The sequence below is a fragment of the Engystomops pustulosus genome, chromosome 6 (assembly GCF_040894005.1).
Source record: "Engystomops pustulosus chromosome 6, aEngPut4.maternal, whole genome shotgun sequence".
Taxonomy (NCBI): domain Eukaryota; kingdom Metazoa; phylum Chordata; class Amphibia; order Anura; family Leptodactylidae; genus Engystomops; species Engystomops pustulosus.
Genome location: NC_092416.1, coordinates 153,518,147 through 153,527,597, shown reverse-complemented (window position 1 = coordinate 153,527,597; position 9,451 = coordinate 153,518,147). Strand labels below are relative to the sequence as shown.

The 9,451-nt window shown below is 43.2% G+C and overlaps 1 long non-coding RNA gene across 1 annotated transcript; it reads left to right on the top strand.

Annotated features, from left to right (window-relative positions):
- Window positions 1-3,209: 3,209 nt before the first annotated feature.
- Window positions 3,210-7,331, top strand: LOC140066135 (uncharacterized). The gene is made up of 2 exons (XR_011848125.1): window positions 3,210-4,028; window positions 6,777-7,331. It is a non-coding gene; the product is annotated as an uncharacterized lncRNA (long non-coding RNA).
- Window positions 7,332-9,451: the final 2,120 nt, after the last annotated feature.

Genomic DNA, 9,451 nt, shown 5'->3' with positions numbered 1-9,451 from the left:
CATTCAGCTGTTGTACTTCACCTGTCAAACTCTTTCTCCACCAATCCCTAAATCTCACTTGATGGTGTATTTCCATCCTGGTAATAGACAATCTAGGCGACTCTGATCTCTAGGGATTACACTGTATAAAAACTGGCAAGGGACAAAGAGCTGGCGCCTTATCTAGCTCTTGTTTTTCCATTACTGGGGAGGGCTATAAAAGCTGACCTATAACAAGGACCTTATCTCTTAGAAAAGCTTTGGGAGCGAATCAAAACTATAGAACAACTGAGAACCAAAGAAGAACACATGCCAGACATTGCTGCAGGGACAATATGATGTCAGTCTGACATGTGCGCATGCCTTGCTTTGTTACTGAGAGTGCAGGTGCTTGATCAGGAATTGAAAGAGAACAACCAGAAATGCCACGTAAAGCCTTTCTGTATACAACAAATTGTAAAGTAATACTTTCCTATATCAGTATCTGCATATAGGCCTCCTTTATTGCTGATTTAATGTAGTTAACATATGAAACATATGAGCTGGAGTTTGAGTAAGATATGGTATAAAGAGTACGGCACAGCTAATTCACAGGTAGCGGAAGAACCAGAGAGATTAATATTGATAACCCTTGCCAATGAGGAAACTGTTAAATGGACTGTAGAGGACAAATCAATTACTGTAGCAAATGCCCCCGACTGGGATGACCCTGCTACCACCCTGCCCAATTGTGTGGGAGGGCATATGGAGATAAAAATACTTTTTCATGGCTTGTATACCAATAAACCTGTGTCCTCTTGTTTAGACACTATTAAAAAGCATAAGCATGGCTCAACCATCAGGGTAGATGTAAATCTATGATACATTTCGTCTAAACTGATTTGCACCGAAAAGATGATTCAGTTTATGCCATAATTCTGGTGTACAGGCCTTATTAAATTGTGGCCACAATCTGTCAAAGATACATTGTTAATGGGGTGTCTTTATTTTTTTATAGCTACCTAATCAAAGAACAAAAGATTGTTATGATATAGTTACACGTCTATCAAAAGGAAATCTACCATCAAAATCCACCATGATAAACCAGGGACACTCATAGATCCAGGCACTGTGACTGTGGTAAGCTACTTATTTGTTATCCATGCTCTCATTCCATCTAAATTCAACTTTTAAAATTACTCATAAGCCAGAAGGGCTCTGGCGGGAGTTACCCTCCCTCTCTCCTCGATCAGCCTCATATAATATCACTGCAGCAGAGGAAGTTTCAGCACACAATGGGAGGGAGAAGTGCTCCTGCCCAGTGTAACAGCCTGTGAAGCTGCAGCACAGAGGGGCTCTGGTAACACCCCAGAGCCCTCCTGGCTTCTTAACAATTTTTGAAAGTTGATTTGAGAAGGAAGGAGGCCATGGATAACAAATAAGAAGATTACCACAGTCACAGTGCCTGGATCTATGAGTGTCCCTGGTTTATTATGATGGATTTTGATGGTAGATTTCCTTTTGATAGAAGTGTAACTATATCAGAATATAGTTACAGAATGTACAGCAGTTTTCTGTCCTACAAGGCTTGTCCTTCAACAATTGATATGGGAATGGTTAAGATGGAGGGAGCGTGCAGACAGGAAGTCCTGAGTCCTGCTGCCATTGATTTGTGACCTGTGGCGATTTTTGGGTGTCCCTTATATGATCGTATACTTACCCTTTTAAAGTTTGCTATATGTGGCCAACTCATTTAAGACTTGTGCACACTGCAATTAAGTTTACCTGGACCCTACAGCACACAACATAGATAGGTATATTGCATTGGAAGCAGCATCTAATATTTTATCTTACTTGCTCACATAGAATCTGCAAGCAAAAACCTTCCTACATTTCTAGGCACACAGATTTATAGTATGACGTACAAAGGTTTAAGAGTGAATATTGTCATCTGCACAAGGACCTAAACTGAATGTCCCGGAAAATGCATGGTACATCTAAGTCACCGAAAAGGCCAAAGTGCCCCCTAGTGATGGGAAGGTGTCATGCAGGATACATTTCTTTTTCTCATGTTGACAGTATTTGACAATTTATATCATAATTCTATGTGAATGATGCAACCGGCTGACGGGGTGAATTTTTCATGTTTTTTTAAATTCCTGATTTTTAGAATTTTATAATGTCATAAAGTTATTTTTTTCCATTTTTGTACATATTTATTTAGTCCCACTTTCTTACACATGATCATGTTCAATCCGTACATGGTCTACATGCCACAGGAGTCCCTGTCTACCAGTGGGACTATTACCCGGCAGGTTTTGGAACAGGTGAGTAGTCCTATGGGGAAGCAGTGACTCAAATATGCATCAAATATGTTATTGTGTCTTGTGCCTATATTTCTTGAATATGGTGAAATGATTCTTAACCTAAAATCACAGGCACAATAGCGAAGAAAACAGCTCTATGTCATCCAGCAAAATGAAACCCCATTATAGCCAATGGGGTTACTCAGTAGCCCTTGGTGGATCCATGTCTCAAAGACAAAAACTAATGCTGACAGACATCATATTAGACCCTGGGACTGGCAGGATGTGATGGGTGTACAAAGATGGCAGCCCGTATTTTAAGGTGTCATCTTTAGAATCTTAAAAAAATGATCATACATGGACTATCCACTTTTCTGTGCAGTGGCTAGAAGTGAAAACTACAGCTGGGACTCCCAAAAAGTATATAACACTTCTATGATTAAACTTTTAGGTACAGGGGAAGCTACTTTTCCCATTGCATAAGTTAATTGTAGTGCTCAAATACAACAAACATGTAGCAGTAGAAGTCAAAAAGTTTAGTGGGACATGAAGTAATCTTTTACATAACAGTAGGTCAGCATGTCACTGCTGACTCATGGATGCTCTACAATCTGAGTCAGCTACCGTTACACAGGCGTCAGATGATTGCGTGCTGGAGTAGGTGATAGTTCTATTTATTAGGTTTATTTTAACGGATATGCAACTATTCTTATTATTAATTCAATTAATTAATTAAGAACAAAATGCGATGACCCTTTTAAAGGGGGAAACCCCAGTACACCCCAATAGGGGCAGTAATTAGATGAAAAGTTACGGGCTGAGCCCTCATCATACATACCGGGGCACATTTACTAAGGGTCCGCTTGGCGCATTTTCATCGAGTTTCCCAGCTATTTCCGATTTGCGCCGGATTTAAGTGGGGTTTTTGGAGCACGTGTAATGATGGCTCGGGGATACAGGGACAACAAACCAGACAGTGAGCCCTAAGTCTGAGCCCCCCAATGCTGTCACCTGCCTACTTGCCTCCGGTATCCTATTGATACGGGACAACCACGAAGACGATCCCTTCCTAGGCCACAGTGCAGACAAAGAACACGACAAACAAACAATACACAAAGGTAGCGAAGTCAGGTAAACCGGGTCACAACGGAGAGAGCAATATATAAGCAGAATCAGAAAGCGAGAGCCGAGGTCAGTAACGAAAGCCAAAGTCAGAATGCCAGAGAAGTCAATATAAGAACAAAACGCTGAAAGGACTGGGGAGCTGAAAATACGAGTATTACCAGCGCTGGGAAACCTGTGCTGGGAAGTAATATAGGTGACTGGGGAACCTCCCCTCAAGGTGACTGGAGGAGGGATCTGTCATTCACAGCAGGTTAACTGTTGCTAGACTGCAGGGAAGCGGGTGTGGTGCAACAATCAACCCTGCAGCAATCTCAGTCTCAGTTCACACACAGGAACACTGAACAACCTCAACGCCTTCTAAGCCGCATACCGCGGACAGAAGACGATACAGGCAAAGACGTAACAGCACGCAATCGGATTTTGGCGCAATCGAGCCGACTTGCATACGACACAAATCAGGGGGCGTGGCCAATGGACAACCCAACTGATTCGGACAATGCGCAGCATTTACAATTCAAATTGTGTCGCAAGACAATGCACTCACATACACCAGGAATAAGAAGGTGAACTCCGATCTTGAAGAATGGTGACGGCCTTCATCCTCGTCGGAGAATGCACCTCGGGATTTCGACTGGACCGGTAAGTAAATCTGCCCCAGTGTGTGCACCACACAGCAAAAACCTACCTCTGGCATCAGCAATTGCTGCTGTCACCAACTGTGGGTTTTCATCGTTTAACTGCTGCTGGAGTGACGATCCATTCCCATGATAACCTGGAGTCTTTATAAGAAACCAGGATTTGAGATTTGTCAAAATTCTTTAGCACATTCTCCATATACTGCAATAAAATAGTACTGCATTACATGGTAGGAGTGATAAGACCCACTAGGGATAAAGTACCCTAAAAAACAGTAAAGAAAAATGTGAAAAAACCAAAATATTGAAAGCACCCCCCTTTCCCTAGATCTGACATAAAAATAAAGAAAATGATACACTTGTATGATACCACTGTGTGACAAAATGCTAGATCGCTCAAAATATAAAAACAGTTTTACTCACTGGTGAACCCCGTAACAGAAAATAGCGCCCACATGTCTGAAATGCCACTTCTTTTGCCATTTTGCAAAGTTTAAGCCAAAAATGTGCTGAAAAACGTCCCCTCGGCTTATACACGAGTCAGTATACGCGAGTCAAGAGTAAAAAAAAAATACTTGTCTTCAGGCGTCCACGCCGCTTGTCTTCAGGCTTCCGCGCCCGTCTTCTTTCTTCTGCTGGGCGCCGCCATGTCTTTCCCCCAGGGGGGGGCAGGCTGTATTCTACTGGGGGCAGGCTGTATACTATTGGGGACAGGCTGTATACTACTGGGGGCAGGCTGTATACTACTGGGGGCAGGCTGTATACTATTGGGGACAGGCTGTATACTACTGGGGACAGGCTGTTTACTACTGGGGGCAAGCTGTATACTACTGGGGGCAGGCTGGGCTGGCTGTATACTATAGGGGGCTGATTGGCTATATACTGGGGGGGTCTGTGACCAATGCATTTCCCACCCTCGACTTATACTCGAGTCAATAGTTTTTCCCAGTTTTTGGTGGTAAAATTAGGGGTCTCGGCTTATACTCGGGTCGGCTTATACTCGAGTATATATACGGTAATAACAAGTGATCAAAAGGCTGGACAGTCCCCAAAATAGTAGCAATGAAAATGGCAGCTCATCTTGCAGAAAATGACACATTACACAGCTCCGTGCACTGAAGTATGAAAAAGTTATTGGCGGTAATGGTAGGGCGTAATGAAAAACATTTTTGGACAAAAGGTTTACATTTTTTTAAAATTAAAACATAATAAAACCTATATTCGGTTGGGATTCCGGTGATTGTACCCATCCAAAGAATGCATGACTGGTGTCATTTGTGGTGCACAGTGAAAGGCCTAATACAAGAAAATGGCTCAACTGCATTTTTTCTACAGTTTCATTGCATTTGGAATATTTCTCCAGATTCCCAGTACATTGAATGGAATATTATATACTGCCACTAAGAAGTACAATTTGTTAGGCAAAAAACAAGTCCTCATTCAGCTTTGTACACGAAAAATGAAAAAGTTGTTGGCAACCAATTAGGGCACAGCTCTCATTTTCCCACAGCTGTTTATAAAATTAAAGCTCAGCTCTGATTGATTTACATGGGCAACTGGAAAAGTTTTACCTCAGAAACTTCATGATAAATTTCCTCCGGGGAATGAAAGATGGAAACGGAAAAAACAAACATGACCTGGTCCTTAAAGGGTTAAATAAGTGCAATTACTTGGGAACTCAACCTGGCATTCAGTGACCAATGTGGATCTCAGCGGGAATATGAAGACCCCACAGATTCCCCATATTGTCCAGATGGGTTATCAGGTTCTTCCTCTCTGCTATCCAGTCTGTGATGCTCCTCTTAATGTCATGTTCCACTTCTTAGTGGCCCCTCTCATCTCCCCCTAATATTGTGACCTCTAATCTGCCCTTCAGATTGGGGCTCCTCATCCCCTCCTAATATTGGGACACGATCATCTCCCCCTCATATTGTGTCGCCTCCCAACCCCCCCCCCCTCTGATCTCCCCTCATATTGTGGCCTCTTATCTCTTTCACTTATTGTGGACCCTCATCTCTCCCTTATATTGTGGCCCCTCATCTCCCCTTCATATTGTGGCCTCTCATCTCTCCCTCATATTGTGGCCCCTCATCTCCCCTTCATATTGTGGCCTCTCATCTCTCCCTCATATTGTGGCCCCTCATCTCCCCTTCATATTGTGGCCCCTCATATTGTGTCCCTTCATCTCCCCTTACCATTGTCCCCCCTCATCTTCCTTTCAATTTTGGCTCCTTTTATATTGTGCCCTCCCTGCTGCCTCTTTTTGCAGCTTAAGAGAAAAAAATATTAAAGACGTCTACGTTTTGTGCCTCTTGGCAGTCGGCTCAGTAGAATCCATAGAAATACATTGGGATGTGTAATAACCACTGACACGTCCCCACATCATGTCTGTGAATGAGCCCTAAGATCCCATAGGACTAACCTCACTCCTTATGAAAGAATCCCCCAAAAATAAACCCCACAATTACAAGAAAGAATTTCTATGTGGTCCCAGATAAATCTGCAGCCTTATATAATATAATAATCTTTATTCACACATTTCATATTTTTCCCCTAAAACTTGAATTATTGTGTTCTCCAATAAATAACATTAAAAGATCTGTGAGGCCCTCACTTATAAATATGTATATATTATACTACAGTACAAGAGACAAGGACAACTTAATTCCCCCTCTAGTCAGACATTAAAGGGTTAATTCTTCAGAACTTTGTGTCATAGATGCGCTGATGTCATAATTCCCACTTCTGACAGATAGACACTGAAATTGACCAATCAGAAGCAAGATCATCCAGCCCCACAATCAGGAGCCACATCATGCTGCCACGCCCATCTGCCTCAAGTAGTGGGTGGTGAGATGTCGAGGCGTGAAGAACCATGGATTTACGTACCCCTGGATGAATGGAATCTGGACCCCTGGAAGTGTGGACCCCTGGACGTATGGAGCCTGGACCCCTGGACGTATGGAGCCTGGACCCCTGGACGTATGGAGCCTGGACCCCTGGATGTATGGAGCCTGGACCCCTGGACGTATGGAGCCTGGACCCCTGGACGTATGGAGCCTGGACCACTGGACGTATGGAGCCTGGACCCCTGGATCGCCGGACACCCGACTACCTGGGTGACAGATATTTATTGGCAGTAACTCTCTAAGCCCAGAGGAAGGGCGATCCTTCAGCCATGGGTTCCCTAGAGGTTTCCTCCACAGGGGGTTTTTCCTCTCCTGAGTGCTGAAGGGTGACTCTTCGTGAGTCCAGGGTCTGCCATGGGATGGGATTATAAATAAATATTTGGTCATTTAATTCCCAATTATGTGTGTTTTGTCTATTTATTGGGTCTTCTTTGGTTTAATTCATTTTTCTTGGGGGTTTCTAGGGCAGGTGAATACAAGGTCTGTGCACATCACATCTCACAGGGTCATAAGGAAAACACATGAGGGAACATAGTCCAGTAACTGCCCCTATAGATGCATCTACTGTAGTGGTTGCCCCTTACATACTGCAACAGGTATCACATGTAGGAACGAGGCCTAATATAGATCATAACTGTGCTGGTTACCCATAGCAACCAATCACAACACAGCTTTCATTCATAAAAGTTCTATCTTAAAATGAAAGCTGCTCTGTGATTGGTTGCTAATTGATATACAGTAAAAGTTGTTTCCTTAACAAGCAAAGTATATGAAAACAAAACACTTCATTAACACCTTTGCGACCGAGGATGAACCATATCGTCCATGTGCTGCGAAGGGTGTATGGAGAGAGCTCAGAATGAAAGAAATGGCGAATGGCCGCGCTACCGCCGGCTCACAACTCACATCTACTCTAATACCCACCAACTAGGGCTGAGAATCCAGTAAGAGATACCGCTAATGGTTCGGAAGGAACCATAGATAAGCCTCTCACAATTTACACCCCTCCAGCCCTTTTGAGTCACGCAACCATAGACTCAGACAGTACCTGGACCTGATGAAGGGGTAATTCTCCCCGAAACGCGTTGTCCCAAAAAGAGTGTACCTTTTATTATATTCATTATTTTTAAACACTGTCAAATAAATAGGTTACTATACTATATATCTGTGCTGCCTATGTATGTATATGTAAGCACAGCCATCTATGCTGACTATACATCATATTGAGTTGAACACTTGAACTAGCAGCGCGACAAAAATACTGGTTTCCGTACTAAACTCAGTCCTAAACATGGCAGCATTAAAAACGTCATCAAAATTCGCAAAAAATTACACCACCCACAGCTCTGTGCACTGAACTCATTAGTGCCAGAACATGGCAAAATGAGGATTTTTTTTTTTGTACAGAAGGTTTTAATTTTTTAAATTTATGAAAAATTATAAAACCTATAAAAATTTGGTTTCCTTGTGATCGTACCGAACCAAAGAATAAAGTAGACATGTGATTTGGGGCGCTCAGTGAAAGCTGTAGAATCTAAGCCCACAGGAATATGGCGCAAATGGGTGTTTTCATCATTTTCACTGCATTCTGAATTTTTTTCCCGCTTCCCAGTACACGGCATGGAATGATAAATACTATCACTATGAAGTGCAATTTGTTACGCTGAAAACAAGCCATCACAAAGCTCTTTACATGGAAAAATAAAAAAAGTTATAGATTTTTGAAGGTGGGGAGTGAAAAATGAAAATGCCAAAACGAAAAAGGGCCACGTCCCTAGGGGGTTAACCTTAGGTGGCAACCCTGAGGTGCGAACTCACAGACAGGATCTTACAGTCTCGGTGTGAGCCTATGCTTAGGGTGACAGTGATAATACCCTGCAATACATCTGTACTGCTGGGTATTATAATGAACAAGCAAACTGAAGATTCCTTGTTCATGTCCCATAGTGGGACTAATAAAAAAAAAATGTCTACAGATATTGGGGTGCAGAGGACCCCAAATGACCCCCCCTGTACTGATATGTGGTTGTACAGGACCCAGTATGAACCCCCTGTACTGATACGTGGGTGTGCAGGACCCAGTATGACTACGCTGTACTGATATGGGGGGGTACAGGACCATGTATGACTTCCCCCCGTACTGATATGTGGGTTTATGGAACCCTGTTAGACCTCATGTACTAATATGTGGGTGCAGATGACCCTGTATAACCCCCCTGTACTGATTTATGGGTGCACCGGACCCTGTATAACCCCCCCTATGCTGATATGCGGGTGCAGATGATCCTGTATGACCCCCCTATAACTGATATGTGGGTGTACAGGACCCTGTATGACCACCCTGTACTGATATGTGGGTGCAGATGATCCTGTATGACCCACCTAGAACTGATATGTGGGTGACAGGACCCTGTATGACTACCCTGTACTGATATGTGGGTGTACAGAACCCTGTATGACTACCCTGTACTCATACCTCCCAACCATCCCGCTTTCAGCGTGACAGTCCCGTTTTTTG